Below are 27,506 nucleotides of genomic sequence, written 5' to 3' on the forward strand. Positions count from 1 at the left end.
TCATTTTGACCGCATCAAGCTTAGCTATCATTCACCACATCGCATTTGCGGTTGTAACAGTCGTTAACGCTCGTTTCTAAGGTTCTTTTTGGCATGTACTGGTGGTATATGGAATGTTCTTTCACCTTTGCTCCAGTTGTATGAGCAGCCACCCGTGACTGAACGCACCATCGCACCAGTACTGGGGGTGAGCACATATTTGTTGCGTAGGCGCAAGCGAGGCGAGATCTCGCACGAACCGGGGTAACGTGACCTCAAAAACTTACTATGCTTGATCAGAATACAGAATACAGATCTTTATTGGTAAAAGCAGATTTTACAGGTCACATTTTATACATATTTACACAAAATGTTGGTCGGTACATACGTAATATGTTCTTTAATTAAATTAAATTAATTATTACATAACATTTTTTTTAAACAAAAAACATTATATTTACGTTTAATCTTGTAAACATTAGGTAATACAATTTTAATTATGATGCAGTAGTCAACGACTTCATCGAGTATTTATAAATTCGTCAATGCTTATAGCATGCTTTTTCTATAAGCAGCAGTTTAAGTTTAGCTTTAAATACTAAGATAAGATAAGATAAGATAAAAGATAGTTTATTCAAGTAGGCATAATTACAATGCGCTTATGAACGTCAAATAAAGCTAGGTAGACCGGCTCCAACCCTACACCTCTGCCCCGAGAAGATTTAAATCCCCCCTCAATTGGAGGAGGGTATCCCAATATGGGACCGGCAACAAACTCGGCGGGACACATCTTTTCAAAAATAATTACATCTTATAATTAACATGCATTACGAGAAAATAAGGGAAAAAATACAATTTAAATTACTATAGAATTCATGCAATTATACACATAAGGTGTAATAGAAATTTGATTTAGAAAATATACATATGTACATGGAATCATACAAATTCGTAGCTCTTTCAGAAAACATATCAAATCAAATACTTGGTCACTATTTAAGTTAAGTACTTATATCTGAGGGTATGGAATTGTAAATAGTTGGTCCTATGACGCTGAGTGACCGTCGTGATCGAGACATCCAAACTTTTTTTTTATTAAAATTTTATAGCCTGAGAAACAAAATGTCTAAAATAAGAAACCACCAAATTAAAGAGCAGATTTACCTATACTGCAAATTTTTCCTTTATTTAAAAAACTTTAGTATCTTTTGCAGACGTGCATGATAAAGTATAGACTTATACTTACTGGTTCATGTGAGACTAAAGCTCGGTTTTCTATCAAAATACACCCAAGATACTAAATTGCTGAGATAGCCAGTAAATTACTACTTCCGCCTGAATTTTAATGAGGATAGAGTTGGGATTTTTCGCTATCATGGAATGTTTACAAGTCTCAGTTAATTATTTATGCTTGTATAATGAGGCCGTATACGGACACCGTGCTGTGAAAAGTACCTATCGTTTTCGTGAATGTATTTATTTTGCCTGTAGGTACAATAAGGACGTTGTTCTGCAAACGAGAACCAACCCACACTAAATATCCTTTTTTTAGGGTTCCGTAGCCAAATGGCAAAAAACGGAACCCTTATAGATTCGTCATGTCTGTTTGTCTGTCTGTCTGTCTGTCTGTCTGTCTGTCCGTCTCTCCGTGTATGTCACAGTCACTTTTCTCCGAAACTATAAGAACTATACTGTTGAAACTTGGTAAGTAGATGTATTCTGTGATTTTCACACAAAAATAGAAAAAAACAATAAATTTTTGGGGTTCCCTATACTTAGAACTGAAACTCAAATTTTTTTTTTTCATCAAACCTATACGTGTGGGGTATCTATGGATAGGTCTTCAAAAATGATATTGAGGTTTCTAATATCATTTTTTTCTAAACTGAATAGTTTGCGCGAGAGACACTTCCAAAGTGGTAAAATGTGTGTGTCCCCCCCCTGTAACTTCTAAAATAACAGAATGATAAAACTAAAAAAAATATATGATGTACATTACCGTGTAAACTTCCACCGAAAATTGGTTTGAACGAGATCTAGTAAGTAGTTTTTTTTTTAATACGTCATAAATCGCCTAAATACGGAACCCTTCATGGGCGAGTCCGACTCGCACTTGGCCGCTTTTTTTACTTTAGGTATGTTTTAACAATAAGGTACAATTTATTTATTGTAGGGTTGATTCCCGTTTATAAATTTACATTCAATTGTTAAGGAGCCCACTGATTACCAGTCCGCCGGACGATATCGGCCTGTCAGTTAGAACAAAAAGTTGACAGTTCCGAACAACTGACAGGCCGATATCGTCCGGCGGACTGATAATCAGTGGGCCCCTTTATCTATCTCTTGGTACCTACTATTCTAACTCGTTATACTGATTCAAAGAAAATTATAAAGAAAAAACAATCTTAATAAATATGTAGGTACTAATTGAGAATTCTAATTGCATGCGTTATTATTAATTTAATATTATTATACTGTATGTATATGTATCTACATATTTAGTATAATCGATGATATGCCTAGTTTTTAGTGCGTTCACGCTTGAGATTTACATACTAAGGTCACTCTTGATTGTGTAAGTGACGTCGACTTCCGGTTCACACTAATTTTGCTTTTTCCAAAATTAATGCAGAAAGATATCTAAAAAACTTTTTTTTAGTTTGGCACACCTTTGTTTCGAAATTGTTTTCGAATTCAATACCTAATGTACTCAATTACGAACCAAATATTTAAAATTCCGTCCCCACCCAAAAGAACCGTGTCACAACTGTAAATAGCAATTAAAAAGCAACATTAGCTAAAGCTCTCGCTTATAAATAATTAAGCGAGCGGAGACACCGAGAAAGTTGGCACAATGGGTCCCACGCGGGGACCCAGTAACACCTTATCATCTGGTTAATGAGATTAGTGCTCGAATTTGTTTTTAGATGGCGCTGGAAGAATTGGTCGGTTTTCTGAAACACTAAAACCATAATATACACCTAGTTCAGCCATACTCTAAGTGTGTTCCGCGGAACCCTAGGGTTCTGCGACACCCCCGCAGGGGTTCCGCAAGAATTTAGAACACTATGCTTTAGTCGCCTCGAAAAATTTTACTATGCCGCCACCTTATTGTAGGGTTCCATCAAGTATTTCGCTTTCTAAAAGGGTTCCGTCAAAAACAAAAGATTGAGAACCGCTGACCTAGTTTATTATTAAAAGAATAATATACACCTATGTACTTTTACCCGACTGCCGAAGGAAGATTAAATTTTTGTATGCATCTACATATGTATGCGGCCTACAGCCATACCGTTTGATGGATTACAATGTAGGTACAGGGTATCCAACGATAGATTTACTATGTCAATGTTGATAAAAAAAATTAATCATATAAATTGTTTATGAAAAAAAAATGAATGCCTCTTTAAAGTCAAAGTTAAAATATACTTTATTCATGTAGCAACAAGCACTTATTATGAATCGTAACATATACATACCTATTTAACGACAATAAATAAATAAATAAATAAATAAATATTGGGGGACATCTTACACAGATCAACCTAGCCCCAAACTAAGCAAAGCTTGTACTATGGGTGCTAGGCGACGATATACATACTTATATAGATAAATACATACTTATATACATAGAAAACATCCATGACTCCGGAACAAATATTAGTGTTTATCACACAAATAAGTGCCCTTACCGGGATTCGAACCCAGGACCATCGGCTTAGCAGGCAGGGTCACTACCCACTAGGCCAGACCGGTCGTCAAAATAACAATAACATTTTATAAATCGAATCTCTCTCTAATCCGCATATTCCTAAATGAATGCAAAGTTTAGCCATTGTCACTATCACTAGGTACATAGTATAAAACAAAGTCGCTTCCCGTTGTCTGTCTGTCCCTATGTATGCTTAGATGTTTAAAACTACGCAACGGATTTTGAGGCGGTTTTTTTTAATAGATAGTGATTCAAGAGGAAGGTTAATGTATAATTTGTTAACCCGTGCGGAGCCGGGCGGGTCGCTAGTAATACATATTCACGCTGTTCTGCTGTCCAATTCATTGTCATTTGTCACTAATCAATCCATAATTATAAAAATTAAAAGAGGACGTAGAGTCTTCGTCTCCCTCACACTTCGTGTTCGAAATAATTTGAATTTGAAATCGGAAATCTTTCGCTGGACGCACTGTATGAGGTGTCATTATATGTATTATGTTGTCAGTTGTGAGACTGACATTGGGCATACGAAAAGTCAGCTGCGAAGTCTACTAACCTAGTCGGTTTTTCTACTGCATGCCTGCCAGCCTGCTAAATCTTTCTCAAAACTACTTTTACAGTTAGTTTAGTCAAGCCAGTTTTACCATTTTACCAAGTCGAGATGACTTCACTCTAGTTTATCTAACCAACTATAAACTACCAACCACTTGTACTAACATTAAACATTATGATATCTATCTGCTATCATAACAAATTAGAAAAACAAACAGATCCTACCATCAACAAGTGGTTCACACTTTTTTTAATTGCATCAATTAATTAAACTGACCATAACCACCTTTTCATTTCCATAAGACTGCCCATTTATGAAGCACCCATTCGAAAATCTATCATAATCACCTAGAAATAAAGTTAGTTTTACATTGAGTATTGAACAGATCAGTCAAGCCCATATCGCACCGTGTCTTCAATACAATTTAAACTTTAGTTTAATGGAGTAAAGATTAAATTGCATTGTTATACAGAAATGACTGACTAGCCCCTTCCATAGTAGCGTTAAATGACCAGCTACATGTACTAATTATAGCAAGAAATGTGTAGAATTTGAATAAAAACTTGTGGATAGTAATGCACCAGATGTTTTATGAGTTAAGGGCAGTTATGCGCGTAATGGTTTGAGACGTTTGGGAAAGACCGCTTTTTAAAGGAATTTGAACTTATTAAAGCATGCCTTAAACAGCTTCATCGACTATTTGTGCATTATATAAAATAATCGTTCATATATACATTGTGGAAAATTGGTCCTAGTTTCAATGTGTAGTTTAACAAAACTGATTTTATTCGTTGTCTTTTCTACTGACGGGGGAAGGATAATTTTGTTTTATGTACTTAGCCGAGTTTTTGAGAAAATATATTTTAGGTTAATTAGAGTAAATTATTATGTGCAAGGAATCTTTCTAAATTTATAACCTTATAATTCTTGTTTGTATAATTAACAACTATAAAAATACTAAAATTTACAACTACTTACTTACAGACGCCTTTTGAAATGAACCCGTATCAAGGAAATATTCTGCCAAATGGATGCCAATCACATCCTAGATTTAATACCCTAGTATCTATTACGTTTCTAAAACACTAAAAAACGCACCTTATAATGAACTCTGCCAGTTCAAGCAAGTCAGAACAAGCATATATCCACCACCTTCACTCCAAAAAGTCTTATAAAAATCGCCTTTCCTATCCACATACACCATTTCAACTCTACGCAAAAAGTTTGAACCATTTCAAAAAGATCTAAAATCTTCACTTTTCCAAGGCGCTTACTTCTTTTTAAATATGTGCAAATAGAGTGCGCGAGCGCTGACCTGAAGCAATTAATGCTAAAACCATTATAAATATGAAACTCAATCACGGCATACAGTTAGCTGGTCATGGGAGTGAATTCTCATGCATATTGCACTAGTTTTTTACGCGCTTTTCCTACTTAGTTGAGCAGCTGATGAAGAAATATTGGAATTTATAAATGATTCGAAATTACAGCCACATAAGATGATATTGATGGCCTGTAAAAGCTCAGCGTTTTATTGTCGAAACCGAAACTTTACAGACGTGTTAAAATCGTTGAAATTAATGTCGGTGGTCTGTCTTTTTAGATAATATGAATAATTAAACATCTATCTATAATTTGAAGGGTCCACGGAAAGAACATGTCTAGTCACACTAGTGACATTTTGAGTAATCGCGATTTTAAAATTTGGTACAATGTCAAAACGTATGGTAATTCCGTGACCTGGTATTATTTAACTAAAAATAAAGTTGTGTTACGTTTATTATACAGTGGTAGCAAAAGATATAACTAATAGTTCATTAAGAGCTCTTCATTTTGAGATAAAAATCTCATTTTCCAAAAAATTTGACTAGACATGTTCTTTCCGTGGACCCTTCATTTGCACTTATGGTATAAAAGATCGACCAAGTGTGTGTATTTCAAGAAATACTAATTAGAATTCACATATCCATATAGAAAACTACCCGAACGCACAATATCCGATCCGAAAGTACAATGTTGTAAAGGGGCCCACTGATTACCAGTCCGCCGGACGGTAGCGGCCTGTCAGTTGTTCGGAACTGTCAACTTTTTGTTCTAACTGGCAGGCCGATATCGTCCGGCGGACTGTTAATCAGTGGGCCCCTTGTTTCGGCGCGGCCGAAAGGAGCGGACCTTCGCTTCGGCGGAAACATGGTTTTTTGCCGAATCAAAAACCTCTGCCGAAAACTACATACCTATGGTTAACGAAAAGTTATCTTGGTCGCACCAATATCATGAAAAAACTGGTGACCCAAGAAATCAATACAAAGATTTACACGCATGACTGTGCGCCAAACATGGCTACATACATGCGCCTGAGCAATTATTCGTAGTAATGCAGAAAGAAGCAGTACGCAAGCGCGCTTCCCATGACCACCTAACTGTACCGAAGATTGACTTTGCTTAAAATAGCCATAAATCTGTAGCAATGATGCGGAAATATTACAGAGGTGTAAAGAAGAGAGGTTATAGCTGGAGTTAATTAAATATGGGTATTCTAATATTAAACAGCTTCGGTGTTTTTGATGGACTTGTTTGTAGTCATAAGTGAAATGAAAAAGCAGATATAATTATATGCCATTGGAAATCGACTAGGTACGGGGAATTTTGTATTCAGGGAATTTTGGTTCAGGCTGAATACATACAACCAAATTGAATACCTAAGAGCCTAAGATGTTTATTATGGGGAATGGGTTTAATAGGCTTGAATTTTCATTTAATCGTTTGACATTGTTATACACAATCTAGATTCTTACTTATAATAATATGTGTTATAAGATAAAGATAGGTACAGTCACGAGCTTTAATTTGGGACCCATTTCCATTAAATGTTGTTAGAACATTCGTAATGCGATAAGGTTGAAACTTCAGTTCGATGGTGTTGAAATGTCAAATTAAGACATTTAAAAGTCATAGCGATTCGACCCTTGAAATGATAACCTCTTTGCAAAAAGTTATCACTCCGGTTTTATAATCTGTTGAAAGTGACATTTTCAAAAATATTATTTCACAAATTGACGTAATTGAGTGGTTGCCCCTAGAAACGTAAACGTAAGTAAATGTCGATGGTAAACATTATGTCAATGAATTATGACACTGCGTTAAAATATTAGCTCTAAATAGCGTCAGTTTGCTACACTATATTCAACCTTAGGTGGGTCCCAAATTAAAGCTCGTGACTGTACCTTCGAGTATACAAGTTATATTATTCTAAGACCTTTTCTAGACTTCAACATTTTGATGATATCTCGTCATTTCTGATAGAGTATAGTCGTCAATATCTAAAATCTATTGAAAATGGAAATGATTGTAAACTTGAAATATTACGGCACCCTTTGTTATCAAACGAATCAGTAACCGTGACTGTGCTTATATAATAACACAATTACACAAATTTCGGTGCTAAACGAGTGTGTTCTTTACTCAAAGGACTTTTAAATAAAATAAACAAATAAAATCACTTTATTTGAGACAAAGGTCCAAATAAAATTAAAATTGCTATAATATAATATAATATAATATTAAAGTTAAACTAAGAGGTGCTTCAGTCGCCATATGACTAGTCTTATATTTATTTTGTATGTTTTTTAAGGACTTGTATCCTCTAGCAGCCACAAATCAAAACATACTAAAACAAATTCAATTTTAATTCGTCGAAATAAGATTCAAAATAGAACGGGAGACCTTTTTTAGGCCTCTGGGCGAATAGAGGATATGACATGATATACTTTTACATAAAACTTATCTGTCAGTAGGTAATACTTAGCCTCCTGAGACTAAAATGTACATTACAATGTACATATTCTCGCAATCTAATTTGAACCTTTCAAGAACCAAATAAAGTAGCATTTCATTTGTTTCATTGCTTTTTAAAACAAACTAAATTCTTTCTAATTTACATATAGAATAAGGTTCAAATTAAAATTTTGTAACCTTTATATGGTGGGTCTTACGAGGTTAGTACTAATTTGGGGTGACAATATCAACATAAGAAACAGATTGTGATTTCTTTTATACACTCTGACAACTTGCAAAATTAGCAACATTTGACCTCCAAAAAGGCTTACCGCTTATCAAATGACGTAATCTGTTTTCGGGAATCGAACCCGTGTTTCGTTTCTCGTCGTATTCTTGGCACGCACTGCGCGGCGATACGACTGACCGCCTATGTGTTATACCTAGAAAATCATTATTTTTGGGGTTCCTTGGGCCTAAAACGACGAAAGGTTTTTTGTCAAAAAGAAACATTTTTTATTTAATCTTTCATCGCTACCCAACTGTACTACCAACAGGTAATTAATACTCATCGAGACAATTCTAACAAACCCAAACCAAAATACATATTACCTATGTATGTTCGGCCGTTCGGATCAAATCTGGCAAGCTAAACTAGACTTCCCATTATTCAATTGAGCTGAAACTTAGGCGACAAAGTAATATTATGGTACTATCGAGCTGATCTGATGTGGCCATAGGCACTCTGTGATAAAACAACCAATCCTAACAATTAACAATAACCAAACATTGCAAGTTAAAAAATAAAAGCTTGAGAAACTATTAAGCTTAGAATAAATTTAAAAGTGGAAAAATTACTGTCTTGGGTGAGACTTGAACTCACGGCCTCTGGATCGGTACTCCAGCGCTCTGCCATCTGAGCCACCAAGACTTCATCCATAGCGAGCAAACCTTTCCACCATATGGGTCAAGAGGACCCCATATGCTAAGCTTGCCATTTATTCTAAGCTTAATAGCATCAATCGCAGACGTTTCTGCTTGTTAAAAATTTAAATTGAGAAACTATCTCCACAGTACAGAAAATATCAACATCACTTATTAAACTACGGAACCGCCAACACGAACTCCGGCGCAGTTTTCGTAAGACGCGCGCGCCGACCCGTGACTTAGCTTCCTGTTAGGTGCTATGACCCCAAAGAAATGCTCCATAGCCCCGTACGGAGTTTTTTCTAATTGCCAACAGGATATTGGACTCTATTTAACGGTCTGATGGGTTGGGGACGGCGTGCGGATTTTTGATTGAATTTGGGCTTTTTGGGACAATTTTTTGTTAAAACTGAGCTTAAAACAAACTGTTGCTTGTTCAGCCAATTCACTAGCTGGCCATTGGGCAGAGGATGCCGAAAGCCCTTTAGAGATTGCCTACTTGTGAAAATTCGACTGCATGCTGCCATGGCCCAGGTAGTCTAGGCATCTGCCGCGAATGCAGAAGACGCTGGTTGGACTTGAACCCTGGGCACTGGGGACTTTTTCATTCCTATATGACATCTATTTCAGTTTACAAAGTAACAGTTTCTTGAGTTAGTTGAGATAACTTCTAAAGCCCGTTTAGTCCATATTTCTGTATGGCCTGTGGTCTTTCACTCTTTCGTTTAATTCTTTGTCGTTAACACATTCCAATCTTTTAATCAAAAGTTATTTTCTTCTAGCATCTTTCAGTTTATTTCTAATTCATCTTTTATGGTCTTTTTATCCTAGTTGGTACATTTGTGGCTCTGCCTGCGAAGCTGTTGGTCCTGAGAGACAATTTCTGTGCCTATTACCAAAAATTGACGACATTTTTTTTTTGTAACATTGGCACAGACACTAAGTGTAAGTACCATATCATCTTACCCAGAGGGCAATCTAGACTGGGATTAGTCCAGTTCCATCACATATTCTCCAAGCATCTTATCCGTGGACTATCCAGCCCGTTAGCTGGTCATTAGTCGTGCGTGTGAACCCGTGGGTCGCAGGGAGTTCACGCGTCACGGCGCGCGCGCAACTAATTGTTACGACTAAAGGGCTTAAATTATATGGAGAATGTCTCTTACACCACTTGGTCAGTTCTGGCTACCTAATTGTTGTACGATTTGTATTAAAGAGTTAATTGTATGGGATATTATGGCGCTTACGTCTTATTTGGTAATCAGCAGTTCAGCAGTAAGCTGCAATTATTGTCTAAGGTAAACGTACTGGTGCTCGACGCGGTACCAGTACATGTCATCTTGAAACTTAAGTCATTGTCAATAGAGGTGACAGCAGGGTGCCATCTATTGGGCATTAGCATGTCGAGCACTAGTATGTTTACCTTATGTCATCTAGTCCAGACCAGCTATCATGGTCGCATTTTTATCACCTGTCATGCTATGCGTCACTTTCGCACTTACATATTTGTTAGAATGTGACTGCCATGGTGACAAATGATGAAGAGTCGGCCATCTTAGCCCTACAAAGGCGTTAAATCTAAAATTTGAGAAGCGCACTTCATTTATGCATTTGTTCTTGTATTTTGAGTCATACAGTTTGCTTTTATTCTATTTGGATTGGTCACTAAAAGTTTTGATTGGATAAAATAAAATTCTAGATGTCTAAAGTCATGCGCGACATTACAATACATGAAAAGGACACTGCCAAACTACGCGCAGTACAGCTGAGTCGGTCGCGGCGCAATACGCGTGGTCATTTTTAGGGTTCCGTATCCAAAGGGTAAAAACGGGACCCTATTACTAAGACTCCGCTGTCCGTCCGTCCGTCCGTCCGTCCGTCCGTCTGTCACCAGGCTGTATCTCACGAACCGTGATAGCTAGACAGTTGAAATTTTCACAGATGATGTATTTCTGTTGCCGCTATAACAACAAATACTAAAAACAGAATAAAATAAAGATTTAAGTGGGGCTCCCATACAACAAACGTGATTTTTGACCGAAGTTAAGCAACGTCGGGCGGGGTCAGTACTTGGATGGGTGACCGTTTTTTTGCTTGTTTTTTTTTTGCTTGTTTTGCTCTATTTTTTGTTGATGGTGCGGAACCCTCCGTGCGCGAGTCCGACTCGCACTTGGCCGGTTTTTGAGCTCTAGTCAGATTTTTGCAGTTATTCTAATTCCATTCCACAGAATAAGTAATAAGGTAATAACTAATAGACGACTCTTTTGTTTTGGCTTTTTGCCTACCAAAGTCTGAATAGTTGTCAGAGTTGTCTAAAACATCAGACCAGAAGCCACAAGACTGCACAAATACAAAACACCATTGCTCCTTAAGAGGCCTTTAATTAATTGGCCCCTTGGAAGGGCATAGTTGAAGGAAGCCCCGCCCCTTTTGTGTAAGCCTTAGTTAAAGGGCCCTAGTTGATGAAACAATGTAGTTAATGGTGGGGTTTTAACAATGCACAGGAATGTCCTCAAAGAAAATCTGGTAAGTTATTGTTTAATGTGACTTTATATCATCATCTATCTAGGGTTAGGTACTTGGAGAGCCTGGTGCCCGCTTGGCAACCTAATCCCAAGAAATGGCATTAGTTGAAAAGAAGCTTTAAGAATACCTAGTATGGCTAGTATAATATCTACCAGCTATTGAGGTCTAACTTTTATTTAGTCTTATTTACTTACTCGAGATTGATTCTCATACTTCGGATCAAACGCGTTCGGGAAAACCGGCGTCCTTTCTGTGGTCATTATATTAATAGTTAACGATTTGAATAATTGAAGTAGGTTTTAACATACCTAGTTATAAGGAAAGAAGTTTATATTATGATGTCATCGGGTAAGTCGCATAAACTCAAAATAATTTTTTTTTAACCCACGTGTTTATTTGCTAAAGCTTAAATATCCAAACCATAAGGTCATCGTCTCAATAAAAAAACCATACATGCACCCGGCCAATAAGGAAGCCATGAAAATACATTGCATGCGCGAGAGCATAATAGAAAAGAAAGCTGACCCCGCGCATTTTCCCATACCCGACTACATATTTATGACGAAAGCACCTATTAACTGATACATCATAATCTAGTTTTTTTTTTCTCGATAATTGCGAGCAGCTTCCGTGTTTTTAATCGAATAATCGATGCTAATTGTGGTGATTCGATGAATCGATTACATGTTTTTTTGTGCCGCGCGTCATTATCTTGCAATAAAAAGCGTAAATGTAAAAAAATGAGGCGAGTTGTAACTTTTCAGGGTAAAAAGTTTTGAAATGGTTCTCTGGAATTTTTCCTACATTATTAGCGTGACTTTCTTTCTCGAGTGAAAATTTAATCTGTGAAAAATAGTTCAATTAATTGGAATGTAATAAAAAGATCTAATGGTGGTCCCACACTGGCTTATAAAATGTTATATAACATTATTAAATAAATGAATTGAATTAAATTGAATTGAATTATGTGACGGGGAACATAACAAACACTGTCAATACTATCATGTTGTCCCTATCATTGTGGGCGCATAAGGAAATAATATACTGTTAATATCATATTATATTATATTAAGTACTCACATTTTACTGAAAGGATTTTGATTCTTACACACATTGTAACTAAAATAAATAGATTCTAAGACTCAAAATAATATATAGCTTTAATTAAATTACTACAATATCTTTCAAGCAATTTCTACTTCATCAGATCTTTTATCCGTAACATCAATTTTCCTATAATCAACTTGTACTAGTCACTCATCATAAATACTTTCAAATATTCACATTATTTCATTACACATAGTTATTTAAATATTTATTGCATAATGCCTTTTTTCGCACTGTCGCATAAACCCGTCCTTTATCACGCGACTCGTGTAAACAGCTCATTATAAAGCGATAAATAAAATTATCGCGTATTCACGATGTCGCCGTTCCGCTTTATTTAAACATCGTAAATATTGTCCAGTTATCCCTGTTATTTAAATATTTTGATAAATGTATCATCTTTTTATGATATATTATTATTTCACCGAGCGCTTGCATAATGGCTTGTAGGGGGAATTAACTTTTTCTTGTCACGCGTTGCCATGGTTACGTTATACGTTCCACCTATTAAAAACCTGATTGTATGTAAAATAAATTTACTCAACACGCGTATTTGAGGCAGCAATAAGCTCTGAAATGTCAAAATTCTGAAATAAATTGAAATTGAATTGAATAAGCCCTTTATCATAATGGATTAGGGCCACCCCACATCTAGCGTCTTTCGAGCGTCGGCGTCTGGTCAGCGCCACTCAGCGCTATGGAAAATGACGCCGCTGCGCAGTTGCGTCGACGTTGCGTCGAGCACGGCCATAGAGTTGTAGACGCCGACGCTCGAAAGACGCTATATGTGGGGTGGCCCTTAGTGTCCCCAAAAAGTTGGTCCACGTTTATTCACTGGTTATAAATTGTGACAATTTCACTTAAGCATAATATAATATGTGATCGCTTTCTCTGAAGCTTGATTGTAAACTTTATGTAACTAAATGTCATATTCTGTTCTGATATCAGTGTACGATTCGTACGTTCTAAATGGTCTGTTAGTCTCAGAAGTATCTAATATCTGGGAAATCGAGCTTTGCTCGGAAAACATATAAAAACTTAAAAATGCGCGTTTTCCCAGAGATAAGACCTAGCTAGATCGATTTCGCCCCCGAAAACCCCCATATACCAAATTTCATCGAAATCGTTAGAGCCGTTTCCGAGATCCCCGAAATATATATATATATAAACAAGAATAAACAAGAATTGCTCGTTTAAAGGTATTAGATAGATAGATAGATATCAATATAGGTAATATTAAGGGCCCTTTGGTTTTAGAGTTATACTAGGGAATTTCTTGTTATGCCGTATCTTCTGAATAAACCTAAATTAATACTCAAATTCAGAATTCGACCCTAATCACATGAAATGAGCTATCATTGGCCCACGGTACTAACAAAGGGCCTAATAAAGCTATTATCCCAAAAACACGCTGAATAAGAAATTAAAAACCAAAAACCCATATCGCAAAATCAGTTTACATTGCCCGCTCAATAACCACAATGACCGTAATCCAAAGAGGTTTTGAAAAAAGAAAATGTCACGCATTCTCAACTCATAATTTCATGCCGAAAAACCAAGATACATTTGCAGTCGGGAGAGTCGCTGCGATCAATTATTAGTGCGAATATAGTACTAAGAGATATTAGTTCTGGGGTTTCCCGGTTGGTTGTTTAAGTTTGTCGAACACCCACCTCGCGCCAAAAGTGAGGGGTATAATTAGGAAGGCGGTGAGAGCACGTTTATGACTTAGTTGAATAATGTCACATGAACTTAAGGGTTCTATCTGTTATATGTCTTTGTTGAATGTGCGATATGTGGACGATATTCAAGCAATAAATACGTTAATATGCGATTGTGATTTAAGCGTTTGCGAGCTATGAGTTTATTTTTTAGGTCTTGTATTAAGTGCATTCAATCGTAATGTTCCGCGTTCGATTATTATGACAATACCAAGAGCGGGAAATAACGAACTTGGCGAGATACGAAGACCACATATAAATGTCCGATAATCATAATCCTATCAAGAGTGATCCAGATCTGGGGGCACGGTAGTGTTTCCGCCAAGATGAGCGAAGCGAAGCGCAAGGGCACTACAACTACTACAAGGTAGGTATAGTCTCGAAGCACTTCGTCGTTTTTTTGAACCCTCATAACTTGGGTTCCCCCAACCTTCATAACCCTCATAAATTACATATTAGATCTGACAAAAAGCTTGATGTTGATGTATCTAGTCTATCATGGATTCAATTTCTGTAAATGAATAGAGCTTCAAAATAAAATGGTAGCTAGTTGCATTATTTTGTCTTATCTTCGGAGCTACCGTGCCTTTTCGGATTTAATTCCCAGTTTGGACTTGATACGAATTATCTTTTATTACTAACTAGCGACCCGCCTCGACGTCGCACGGGTTAACAAATTATACATAAACCTTCCTCTTGAATCACTCTATCTATTAAAAAAACGCATCAAAATCCGTTGCGTAGTTTTAAATATCTAAGCATACATAGGGACAGGTAGACAGCGGGAAGCGACTTTGTTTTATACTATGTAGTGGAGTAAATACGTTGCGACCCCTTAGGTCGCATGGTCCGATTGACTAGTCCGATCAATCGGAATACGAATTTTTTTTTTCCTGTTGGCTCGATTGATCGGACTATAAGAACTTCTCAAATCCTGTCAGTCCTACTATCGGAGTAATGGGATTTTAATAGTTCGTCTAGTTCGATCGATCGAGCCACGAGAGCTTGAAAAATCCTCTTAATCCGATCACACAATTTTTATTTTTCCTGTTTGTCCGACCGGTAGGTTATGGTTTTTGTGTTTTTTTATTACAGCATGTCCATACTGACGGCCCTTTTTTATACGTTTTATTTTTATGGTATTGATGCCCTTTATTCAGTAGTACGCAACCACCTATACGGCGTAAGAATACAATTTTGTTGTGATCTATTATTTCCTCCATCTTCCGTCCGTCCGGTTCAATAAATTGACATTGATCAGATGTTGACATTATGAACTGACATCGCATCAAATAAAATATAGAAAAGTTTATCAAATGCCAGTATCTAGTAATGAGTTAAGATTAGATAACCTTTATGTGTCATCCGGACTTAGCAAAATATCAAGTCTACGGTTATGTCCGATCAATCGATCCAACAGGAAGAAAAAACAACCTCGTGGTTCGATCGATCGAACTAGACGAACTTTTAAAATCCCATTACTCCGATAGTAGGACTGACAGGATTTGTGAAGTTCTGATAGTCCGATCAATCGAGCCAACAGGAAAAAAAAATATTCGTATTCCGATTGATCGGACTAGTCAATCGGACCATGCGACCTAAGGGGTTGCGACTTATTTCTGTTAACGTAGGTTACGGACAAGGTAAAAACACTGTAAAAGGACATCAAAAGTATGACGAGCATTAAATTTCCGCTACGGTGTTTACAGAGTCATGACTCACGGCCATATTCGATTCGAACTTTAAGATACGTCAAATACTAGAGGTTGAAACTATATGGATTGGATATGTCAGTGTCAAACAAGTGTCAAAAGTGACGCGTTTGTTTGAAGAAACGTCACTTTTGACAGTTGTTTGACACTGACATATTCATTCCATATCGTTTCAATCTCTAGTATTTGACGTATCTTAAAGTTCGAATATGGCCGTCAGTATTACAATCATAATAAATTATATTTATACAAAATTATCGGTTTACACCGAATCGTAATACTTTTCCGTTCACGGAACTTCCGCGAATGCCCGAGAACTTCCATCCCACACTTTACTACAGGAAAATTATGAATGTTCATTCACAAAAAAATAATACCATAGACTATTGATATTCAATTTCGGAGCGACCACACGCAGCATTATCGATTTAAAAACAAAATGTTCGAAATTCAAACCGAGCGCTCTCTAATTCTCTTCCCCGCCTATAATTGACACTCACGCGCTATTTTTCTTCTCGCTCCGACTAATACCTTTCTGCTAAGTGTGTCTCTCTCGTCGTGTTGTCACGTGTCAACGCTATTTTGACAATTATGTCATTTCGGCGACGATAGGTGCCCTGTAATTTTGTATGGAACGGTGGAATCTTGGGGTCGTTGGACGGCTTGTATGGGAACAGATGGATGAATGAAGTGACAATGACCTTTGATGCTTAACACTACCTGACGCCCTTTTAAATTGTCAGATGTTGAAATATTTGTGGAAGAACCCATTTTACTTTTTGACATGAGAGCATAGAAGGTAGAATCCTATAGAAGTGGTATACGCGTGCCTCCGTGAGGGACAAAACATAGGAAATGCGACACTATGATTGGCCGAATTTATTTGTTGCCCACCTCATACTAATCTACGGTGGGGAATAATAAAAATGTGACACTGTGACAAGGACAAACAATAATAGCGCTTTCGCTGCTACTCCTACTGAAAGATACATAAGACTATCCCGTTCTGTCAGTTATCCCCACCACTCATGCCCTATCCAGTTAAAATATTAGATTCATGCATGAGAGAGTAGGTACAGTCGCTGTCAAAAAGGACAGTGCTTACTCTCTCATGTCAAAGCAAAGCCTTCACAAATTAACACTGAATTGATGTGTTAGTACACAATTAGATTTTTACCAGATACGAATAGATCACAGTTAGGTTGATAGTGGATTTGATATTTTCTAGTTACTCGATAAAAGAAATGTACAAGATATAATGTCAAAAGAATATACAACGTTTCAAAATGTTTTCGGCTAATTAAATACCCAAAACATATGTAAGTATTTACATTAAACATAAAACATTAAACAATAATATATTGTATTTTCAAAATTATTTCTAAGTATTATTAGTAATTTCGAGGTACAACAAGGTTTTAAATAAGTATGTATGTACTTGTACATATACGTATATACGTTCCAAAAGGGACACAATTATCTACACACTTGACGCACTTCAGAATAAATGTTTATCAGTTATCACATATTTTTGTCCCGGGAACGTAAGTCTCAATACGATTTCGTACCTTGTCACAGTGACAATAGTAGGTATGAGGTCCCTAGCGATTTTATATTGTCACTGTGACAAGGTACGAAATGGTACTTAAATTAAATTCCTACATAAAAAATTGGAGTTTCAGTTATAAATAATAACCAGTTTCCATAAGCTCATATCAGAATAGAAGCTAATGGCTCCTCTACACGATGGGCCTGTGCCGTCCACTCCAAGGGACGCATTTATGCGTTAGAGGGGGCAAGTGATATTGCTATCTCATTCTACCGCATAGCTGCGTCCCTTGGAGTGGCCGGCGCTGGCCCATCGTGTAGAGGAGCCATAATAGTCGCAGGAGCGGTGACGTCTCAATCCGAGTCTATGGTCACGAGCAGATTAGCGATTTATGGTATTGTCTATGGACTAATCGGAAGTTACGGGGCAATGTATTGTTAAAATATGAGATACAATAAGTTTATGGCTAAGCCTTTTATTGCAAATATAATAAAGTCGGGTTGGACGACGCTTTGGGAAATAGTTTCAATTGATAGGTGATGATGACAGATTGTTGTCTGTAATCTTTTGGCGTCAGTCATAAACGGCTGATAAAAAAAAATTAAATATTTAAATTTAATCTGTTCATTTCATAAAAAAGCGGCCAAGTGCGAGTCGGACTCGCCCATGAAGGGTTCCGTATTTAGGCGATATATGACGTATTAAAAAAAAACTACTTACTAGATCTCGTTAAAACCAATTTTCGGTGGAAGTTTACATGGTAATGTACATCATATATTTTTTTTAGTTTTATTATTCTCTTATTTTAGAAGTTACAGGGGGGGGGGACACATTTTACCACTTTGGAAGTGTCTCTCGCGCAAACTATTCAGTTTAGAAAAAAATGATATTAGAAACCTCAATATCATTTTTGAAGACCTATCTATAGATACCCCACACGTATGAGTTTGAAGAAAAAAAATTTTTGAGTTTCAGTTCTAAGTATGGGGAACCCCCAAAATTTTTTGTTTTTTTTTTGCTATTTTTGTGTGAAAATCTTAATGCGGTTCACAGAATTCATCTACTTACCAAGTTTCAATAGTATAGTTCTTATAGTTTCGGAGAAAAGTGGCTGTGACATACGGACGGACAGACAGACAGACAGACAGACAGACAGACAGACAGACGGACATGACGAATCTATAAGGGTTCCGTTTTTTGCCATTTGGCTACGGAACCCTAAAAAAGCATTCAGTTATAAATAATAACCAGTTTCCATAAGCTCATATCAGAATAGAAGCTAATGGCTCCTCTACACGATGGGCCTGTGCCGTCCACTCCAAGGGACGCATTTATGCGTTAGAGGGGGCAAGTGATATTGCTATCTCATTCTACCGCATAGCTGCGTCCCTTGGAGTGGCCGGCGCTGGCCCATCGTGTAGAGGAGCCATAATAGTCGCAGGAGCGGTGACGTCTCAATCCGAGTCTATGGTCACGAGCAGATTAGCGATTTATGGTATTGTCTATGGACTAATCGGAAGTTACGGGGCAATGTATTGTTAAAATATGAGATACAATAAGTTTATGGCTAAGCCTTTTATTGCAAATATAATAAAGTCGTGTTGGACGACGCTTTGGGAAATAGTTTCAATTGATAGGTGATGATGACAGATTGTTGTCTGTAATCTTTTGGCGTCAGTCATAAACGGCTGATAAAAAAAAATTAAATATTTAAATTTAATCTGTTCATTTCATAAAAAAGCGGCCAAGTGCGAGTCGGACTCGCCCATGAAGGGTTCCGTATTTAGGCGATATATGACGTATTAAAAAAAAACTACTTACTAGATCTCGTTAAAACCAATTTTCGGTGGAAGTTTACATGGTAATGTACATCATATATTTTTTTAGTTTTATTATTCTCTTATTTTAGAAGTTACAGGGGGGGGGGACACATTTTACCACTTTGGAAGTGTCTCTCGCGCAAACTATTCAGTTTAGAAAAAAATGATATTAGAAACCTCAATATCATTTTTGAAGACCTATCTATAGATACCCCACACGTATGAGTTTGAAGAAAAAAAATTTTTGAGTTTCAGTTCTAAGTATGGGGAACCCCCAAAATTTTTTGTTTTTTTTTTGCTATTTTTGTGTGAAAATCTTAATGCGGTTCACAGAATTCATCTACTTACCAAGTTTCAATAGTATAGTTCTTATAGTTTCGGAGAAAAGTGGCTGTGACATACGGACGGACAGACAGACAGACAGACAGACAGACAGACAGACAGACGGACATGACGAATCTATAAGGGTTCCGTTTTTTGCCATTTGGCTACGGAACCCTAAAAAAGCATTCATCTTTACAAAACTTAACTACTAATCTTAAATTAAAAAGATTTTTTGAGTTAAGGAGTCTATGTATAGGTATTAATTAATTATACAGTATACCAGTACTATTACATATTTTGATATAATGTTACAAGATAGGTAATACATTATTCTCTCATTTTAAGCATATGTTTCTTTATAATGCATCTAGCTTGCCCACCTGTTCGACCTTCTAAATAACTAACTTAATTAGTTGATGATCGTCGTTTGTCCCTATCTTGGGGTTTGGGACAAACGACGATCATCAGCTGATTAACTTAGCAGACGTTTATGAATAAGGGAGTTTGTATTTATCTGCCCAGGATTACAACCAGTATCTACTACAAAACGCAAATTAAATCGAAACGTAAATAGTGACCGATTTGGATGCATTTTTTATATTTGAAAGCAGGTTTTCTAGTGATGGTTTTTAGACATGTTTTATTAAAATCGGTTCATCCGTTTAGTAGCGTTGTTTTTTTTTATTTGAAGTTATGTGTAGCACTATTTATAACTGAAGGACCATGAAAGGTCAAGAGCTTCAAATAGTTTAAAATAAACAAATTCTTATTTTTTATCGGAACCTCCGAAGCCCATATCGAAGCCGACGACACTATACCTGTCAAATCAATATATTCCAACCAACGTCCGAGATTCGTGACCGTTACGTGTTACCCTCGTTGAATGGTAATGCCGCTTCAAAACCACCGCTTTTTGTCTATTCACTATGCTAATTTTATACAAAAATATAGAATACCTGGAAAAACGGTAAATCACAAAAAATGCGTATCGGTATTTTTAAGCTGACATTTGGCAAATTTTGTTACATCGACATACAGCCATATTCGGAATTTAAGATACGTCAAATATTAGATACCGAAACGATATGGATTGGATATGTCAGTGTCAAACAAGTGTCAAAAGTGACGTTTCATCAAACAAACACTTTTAACACTTGTTTGACACTAACATATCTTGGTGATGTCTAATAGATATCTAGTTCAAAATCCGAATCGGGTCCATAATTCGAATTAAATTGAGAAACAGCTATTAAAATATGGAAAGCGAAATAAGGGAGGATTAGAAAAAGGGCTCCAATTGAATATGGAACCTTAAAATGTGCCTCCTTTGCTCCACAATTCGAAAATTTAAATTATTTTTTGCGTCCATATAAAAGACATCAACGCACGTTGTTAACATTGGGTAAAGCTTAAAACAAAATATAAAATTATAATCTTAAAATAAAACAAAATGTACATAAAATGTATCATCATCTTCCTTATTCTTAACAAATCATTCTGGTACTAGTTTTTACGAATGCTGCAATAGCGCCATCTACTTGAGCTGACTTTGCTATTATCTATAAAACATTACAAATCAAATTGAAATGAACGCGTTATTAAATATTTATAATTCAAAATTATCACATAAAAGTCAATTCTACCAGCCAACATGGGGAACTAATAAAAAATTTCATTAAAGTAACTTTGCCACTCTTGTGGATAAAATGCCACTTCCTCATCAGTATTTGACTAATAAAGAGAGCCTTTAAGAACTAGTGTTGTAAAAAAAATTACATTCCACAACACGTCTTAGTATTGCCTACGGCCAAGATACAAGATACGTCAAACATAAGATATTGAAACGATATGGATCGGATATGTCAGTGTCAAACAAGTGTCAAAAGTGACGCATTTGTTTGAAGAAACGTCACTTTTGACACTGACATATTCGATCCATATCGTTTCAATATCTTATATTTGACGTATCTTAAAGTTCGAATATGGCTGTAATTCAGTAGTGGATCTAACCTATAAAACGGTAAGCATCACGACGGAGCGGCGGCGCGTGCGCAGGACGTGACCGCGGCGGCGCGCGCTAACGCAGTTAAAACGTCTTATGAGGAAACATACAGGTCAATTCGTATGTACACTGATATCAGATACATGTCCGTACATGTATTGGTACGGACGAGACGTACAGTAACGAAATAACATTATTCAGATATCATTCTAATGTCAGTGTACGTTCGAATTGGCCTGATACTTTAAGGGCCACTTGCACCATCCCACTAACCTGTGGTTAAGCGGTTAAACCATTAACCCAGTGTCAAATTGTACTGGTAACCATATTAACTCCAGGTTTAACCGGTTAACCCCGAGTTAGTGGAATGGTGCAAGTGGCACTAAGACGATATTGGACGACCGCTTGTTAATACAAACGTAGACCTCCTTTTTTTATGATATAGGACGCAAACGAGCATATGAATCCCCTGATGGTAAGCGATTAACGCTGCGCAATACCAGAAAGGTTATCGGTGTCGTACCTTAATAGGCAAATTCACAAAAATAACAATTTTATAATATCCTTTGTAACACTAAAGAAACAAAACTATGGAACCGGATGGAAAACTTCCCAAATACTTTGATAGACCTTTTCCTCAGTCACCCGTTAACCGCGAACGCTGTAAAGGGTTCGAAACATCGGGATTTCAGGATGTATTATACGGAAATTCATTATACGGAAAATAATCCGTTTCCATAGTTTTATTTCATGTGTAACTATCGCGGTAACCGAAGACATTATCTTGTAATACTAATTTATTTATTTCAAACATTTTACAACCATTAATAATATCTTAGTAAAATAAACATCCTAGGCCCTCTCGATAAAGCCCTCTTAACGACTTAACTTTTAAAATAATTGCCTCTTAACGATCCCTCGCCCATTCACACTACTCCCTTTAACAAAAACTAATCCCTAACTAACGTTTAACAACCGCTTTTTATGGTTTTTCTTGTTATAAAAAAAAGAAACGACGTTACGGCACGCGCGCGTCTGCAGCGCACGCGCGGAGCATCTTAAACTAAAAGACAAAGATAGATTTATAGATCCAACGCAAGCGGGAACGAGGCAAATATACGATACACGCTCACGGCTTTAAGCCGAGAAATTTAGTCAAATTAGGAGAAATAAGTATCGGAGTCGGTACGGTACGGAATAATGATATTTTTTTAGTTTTCGAACGGATTTTTGAATGAAATATAAAGCGCGTGGCAACGGTGGCGTGAAAGGAATTTTAATTGGATTAGGAATAGTACCGAATTAAAAGCAATTTTAAGTTTAATGGTATTATTATAGAGACAAATATGTTTATTTCTTACCTGCGTAGAAATCATTTCAACACCTATTTCACCCACTTACAGGTTTCATTTAAAAAAATATTTCTTAGTTAAGTTCCACTAGGATTCAAATTTCAAGGTCCTTAAACGAATCGTTTTCAGTAATGTCATCTAAGCAACGGAACTGTTTTATATAACTTAATTGTTTAAATGTATATTATAGGTATGTATATGTATCGTAAAAAGCAGTTTTAGGCTCATCAACTCATTTTCCGAAACACCTTGCTGAAAACTAGTTTTAACTAGGTTTTTGCAGTCAAAACTGGTTTTCAAAAAGTGACTTTGCCAAGACAGTTCACAGTCGTTTTATCTCAGAAGCTAAAATACAGTAGAAACTAGTAATTTAAAAGACTTTTACTCCTTTAACAACCAACCACTTAAATACTTTATTCTTCGTAAAATAGCTTTACAATTTTGTCCCACTGATTCACCTGTAAATGGTCACCCTAGGAATCGGCGGACATTCCATCGAAACCCCTTAAAGCGGCATAGAACGCGGTAGGTAGCTCTTAGGCTTTTGCCACAGTTTCTACTTTTACTTTGCAAAGGTTCTACGTTTACGGTAAATTCTACTAAGATAGAACCTTTTACTAGTACAAAAAGGCGCATAGCAGCGGGATAAAGGTACACACGTCTTCATGGTATAGCTGAAAATATTTCAGATTAGCTAAATAATCCGCTTAAATATCGACCTTATTGTGTAATCACAAGATTAAATTTGCAATAACAAGTTGTGTTTTCGTTCATCTCAAGCAATTTCAACTATGGGTGTCTTTCAGGGAGGCATTTTAATCCCTGGCGTTTAAGCCGTTTTCAACCATATTTCCATACAAATACAACGCTTTTCGACGTAAGTGCATATTGTACTAAGGCCGTGTTTAATATATGAGCGTTTTAAAGCATAGTGCGTGCGTTAAATAGATTATAAAGCCGGTGGAAACGTCAAGGGCGGGACGGTTGTAAGAAAATCACAATGCGATGCCTCGGGCTTCGGTTATGGCGGGCGGTTTATTACTGGCGATCTGGTGGGGGATAGGGCAGGAGCTTAAGCGGGAGCGGAAAGCGGGTGCCGCACAGGCGGACAGTTACCGGCACAGCATTTGTCCAAGATTTGATTCTATTTCTTCTACTTCACGCACTTTTGAACAAGGATTGAAATAGCAGCCTTAGCAATGAATGCCTTATTCTTATTAGTTTTACTTGATTGATATTTCTCAATAATATCAGTTGTACTGTTGTTTGAAAATTAATTAGAGTCTCTGCGGAAAGAGAAGAGTCGTGGAATGTATTGGGCCCCATACATTCCACGACTCTTCTCTTTCCGCACAGACTCTATGTGTGGTGATATTTATAAATGGGGTTTTATTAAAGATGATCTGTTGTCTGATCTGAAGATATGACTAGGACTGGTTGCGGAAACGTAGGCAGAACGAGATGGCGGGAGAAAAAATGCTCTATGCCCTATTTGATCTGAATGAGTCCTGTATATTGAAAAATAAAATTTCAATTCTATCTTGAATATACTTCAGATGACAACCAAAACTCAGTAATTGTAAAAAAAATTAAACAATCAACCTCGTTTTATTACTAGTACGATTCACTATGTTTCTGAATACGTAGTAAAGTGTCATTCTATGGAACTTGCTAACTATGTAAACAAAGCGCCATATTGAAATTGTCTCTGAATGTCAATTTACTAGTGACTTTTGTTTACATAGTTAGCAAGTTCCATAGAATGACACTTTAGTCATTAGTGAGTTTTGGTTGTCATCTGACCTTATATCTGTAAGTAGGGTATATCAACTGCCTCAAAAAGTTTTAATCTTAACCCACACGCCAAACATATAAAATTTTCGTTTCCGCCAGCATGCGCGTAAGACCGAATAAAGGTTTATGCATTTCGGCAGTCCACAATTCCGAGAAACAAAAAATACCATAGACAAAGTAAAAGCGTTAAGCACTACACTTTCTTCAAGCAAAAAAAGCACTTATATCCTACGCTGTACAGTTCATTTTCGATGAAGAAAATAGTTACGACCCGACATGTAGGTAATTTCAGATTGTTACTTGAATGTTTCTAGCAAATTTTATCTGTGACATAAAGGCATCTGTCCTTTTCCTTGGTATGTGAAACGAGTGAAATAGCTATTTTACAGTCGGTAAAAGATAGTTTGCCTCTGTTTATAGATGACTAAAGTTACTGGTGAAGGGAAGCTTCAAATTGTTTTTGTGCTGCAACTGATTTAGTTAAATGATTTTAAGCGTTAGAGAATAGCTGTTGTAAAAGAAATGGTCTGTGCCCAAGAGTACGTAAGGTTTTTCAAATCGTTTTTTCGTTATTCGCACATATTACGAGTAGACGTAAGTACAGTCACGAGCTTTAATTTGGGACCCACCTAAGGTTGAATATCGTGTAGCAAACTGACGCTATTTAGAGCTAATTTTTAACGCAGTGTCATAATTCATTGACATAAAATGTCATTCAATAGAACTTGCTAACTATGTAAACAAACCGCCATACTAAAATTGACATTAAATGTCAATTTACTAGTAACTTTTGTTTACATAGTTAGCAAGTTCTATTGAATGACACTTTAATGTTTATCATCGACATTTACCTACTTAGAGTCTGTGCGGAAAGAGAAGAGTCGTGAAATGTATGGGATCCAATACATTCTACGACTCTTTTCTTTCCGCACAGACTCTACGTTTACGTTTCTAGGGGCAACCACTCAATTACGTCAATTTGTGAAATACATGAATCTAGTACATATTTTAACTGGATCGGTCATGAGGGGTGGGGGGAAATGACCGAACGGGATAGTCTTATGTATCTTTCAGTAGGAGTAGCAGCGAAAGCGCTATTATTGTTTGTCCTTGTCACAGTCTCACATTTTTTTTAATTCCCAATGCAAAGAGGTTATCATTTCAAGGGTCGATTCGCTATGACTTAATTTGACATTTCAACACCATCGAACTGAAGTTTCAACCTCATTGCATTACGAATGTTCTAACAACATTTCATGGAAATGGGTCTCAAATTAAAGCTCGTGACTGTACCTACTCAGTTACAAAAATTATGATAAGAATTTCTTTTAATAGGTACCAATAGTTAATCCTTTTATATAACAAAAACCCGTTTTACAGCTAGAGATTTACTTTAAAATCAATAAAAGCGCAACAAACCGCTACATCACACAAAAAACGACAAAAATGACGCACACGGAATCGAAATGCAATAAAAAATCTGTTAAAAAGAGATGTCCTAACACGGCCCGCTCTAGTTCGAGAGGGACGGTGGATATTCGAATTTAGAATGCAGCGCGTGCGCGGAGCATCCGTTGCGGCGAAAAACCACGGCGACGCCACCTCGCGGTCGTCGAGGGACTTACAATAGATATTATTGGACATAGGTAGACATTAAATTCCGTACTATTTTTTTAAGTATGCCTATACTGACTACGGTTTGTCAGAAGTCTAATACCTTTAAACATTCTTTAACCCTCCAAACTAGTCAAATTTTATCCATAACTAGCGACCCGCCCCGGCTTCGTACGGGTTAACAAATTATATAAACCTTCCTCTTGAATCATTCTATCTATTTAAAAAAACCGCATCAAAATCCGTTGCGCAATTTTAAAAATCTAAGCATACATGGGGACATACAGACAGCGGGAAGCGACTTTGTTTTATACTATGTAGTGATGATGCAGAATGGATAGGACTATGAAGTAACAATGAGGCTTACATTGTGGATTTTCTATAATCTATTTAAAGGGCTAACATTTATTTAAAACTATTTAAACAAAAACGTTAAATCACTATTTGTACATCAAAACTCTGTTAATATGAACGCATCATTAATCATTATTTAATTAATGATAAAGATTGCGATCTAATTAATGATATGATGATCGAGAGCCGAGACCACCGCGTGTCATAATATCGTGTTCCACTTTGCACCTGCATTTACATCGCGTAGGGTAATTCGCCAGTAATTGACCACCTGCTAGTAACTGGCCACCCTACACTAAAAGGATGGTATTTAGCAAAAATGTGTCAACCCACATTAATTTTGCAATAAAATGTCAACTTTAAGCGTCATTTTTAGGGTTCCGTAACCAAAGGGTAAAAACGGGACCCTATTACTAAGACTCCGCTGTCCGTCCGTCCGTCCGTCCGTCCGACTGTCACCAGGCTGTATCTCACGAACCGTGATAACTAGACAGTTGAAATTTTCACAGATGATGTATTTCTGTTGCCGCTATAACAACAAATACTAAACACAGAATAAAATAAAGATTTAAGTGGGGCTCCCATACAACAAACGTGATTTTTGACTGAAGTTAAGCAACGTCGAGCGGGGTCAGTACTTGGATGGGTGACCGTTTTTTTGCTTGTTTTGCTCTATTTTTTGTTGA

General features: G+C 36.7%; 1 protein-coding gene and 1 non-coding gene across 2 annotated transcripts in view; one reads left to right on the plus strand and one right to left on the minus strand.

The window, feature by feature from the left end:
- Positions 1–27,506, plus strand: part of LOC134657810 (transcription factor Sox-17-alpha-A) — a 143,359-nt gene that overhangs the window by 107,124 nt on the left and 8,729 nt on the right. The gene's annotated exons all lie outside the window — the stretch shown is intronic.
- Positions 8,877–8,949, minus strand: Trnag-acc (transfer RNA glycine (anticodon ACC)). The gene has a single exon. It is a non-coding gene; the product is annotated as a tRNA-Gly (tRNA).

This window comes from Cydia amplana, chromosome 21, assembly GCF_948474715.1.
Source record: "Cydia amplana chromosome 21, ilCydAmpl1.1, whole genome shotgun sequence".
Classification (NCBI taxonomy): domain Eukaryota; kingdom Metazoa; phylum Arthropoda; class Insecta; order Lepidoptera; family Tortricidae; genus Cydia; species Cydia amplana.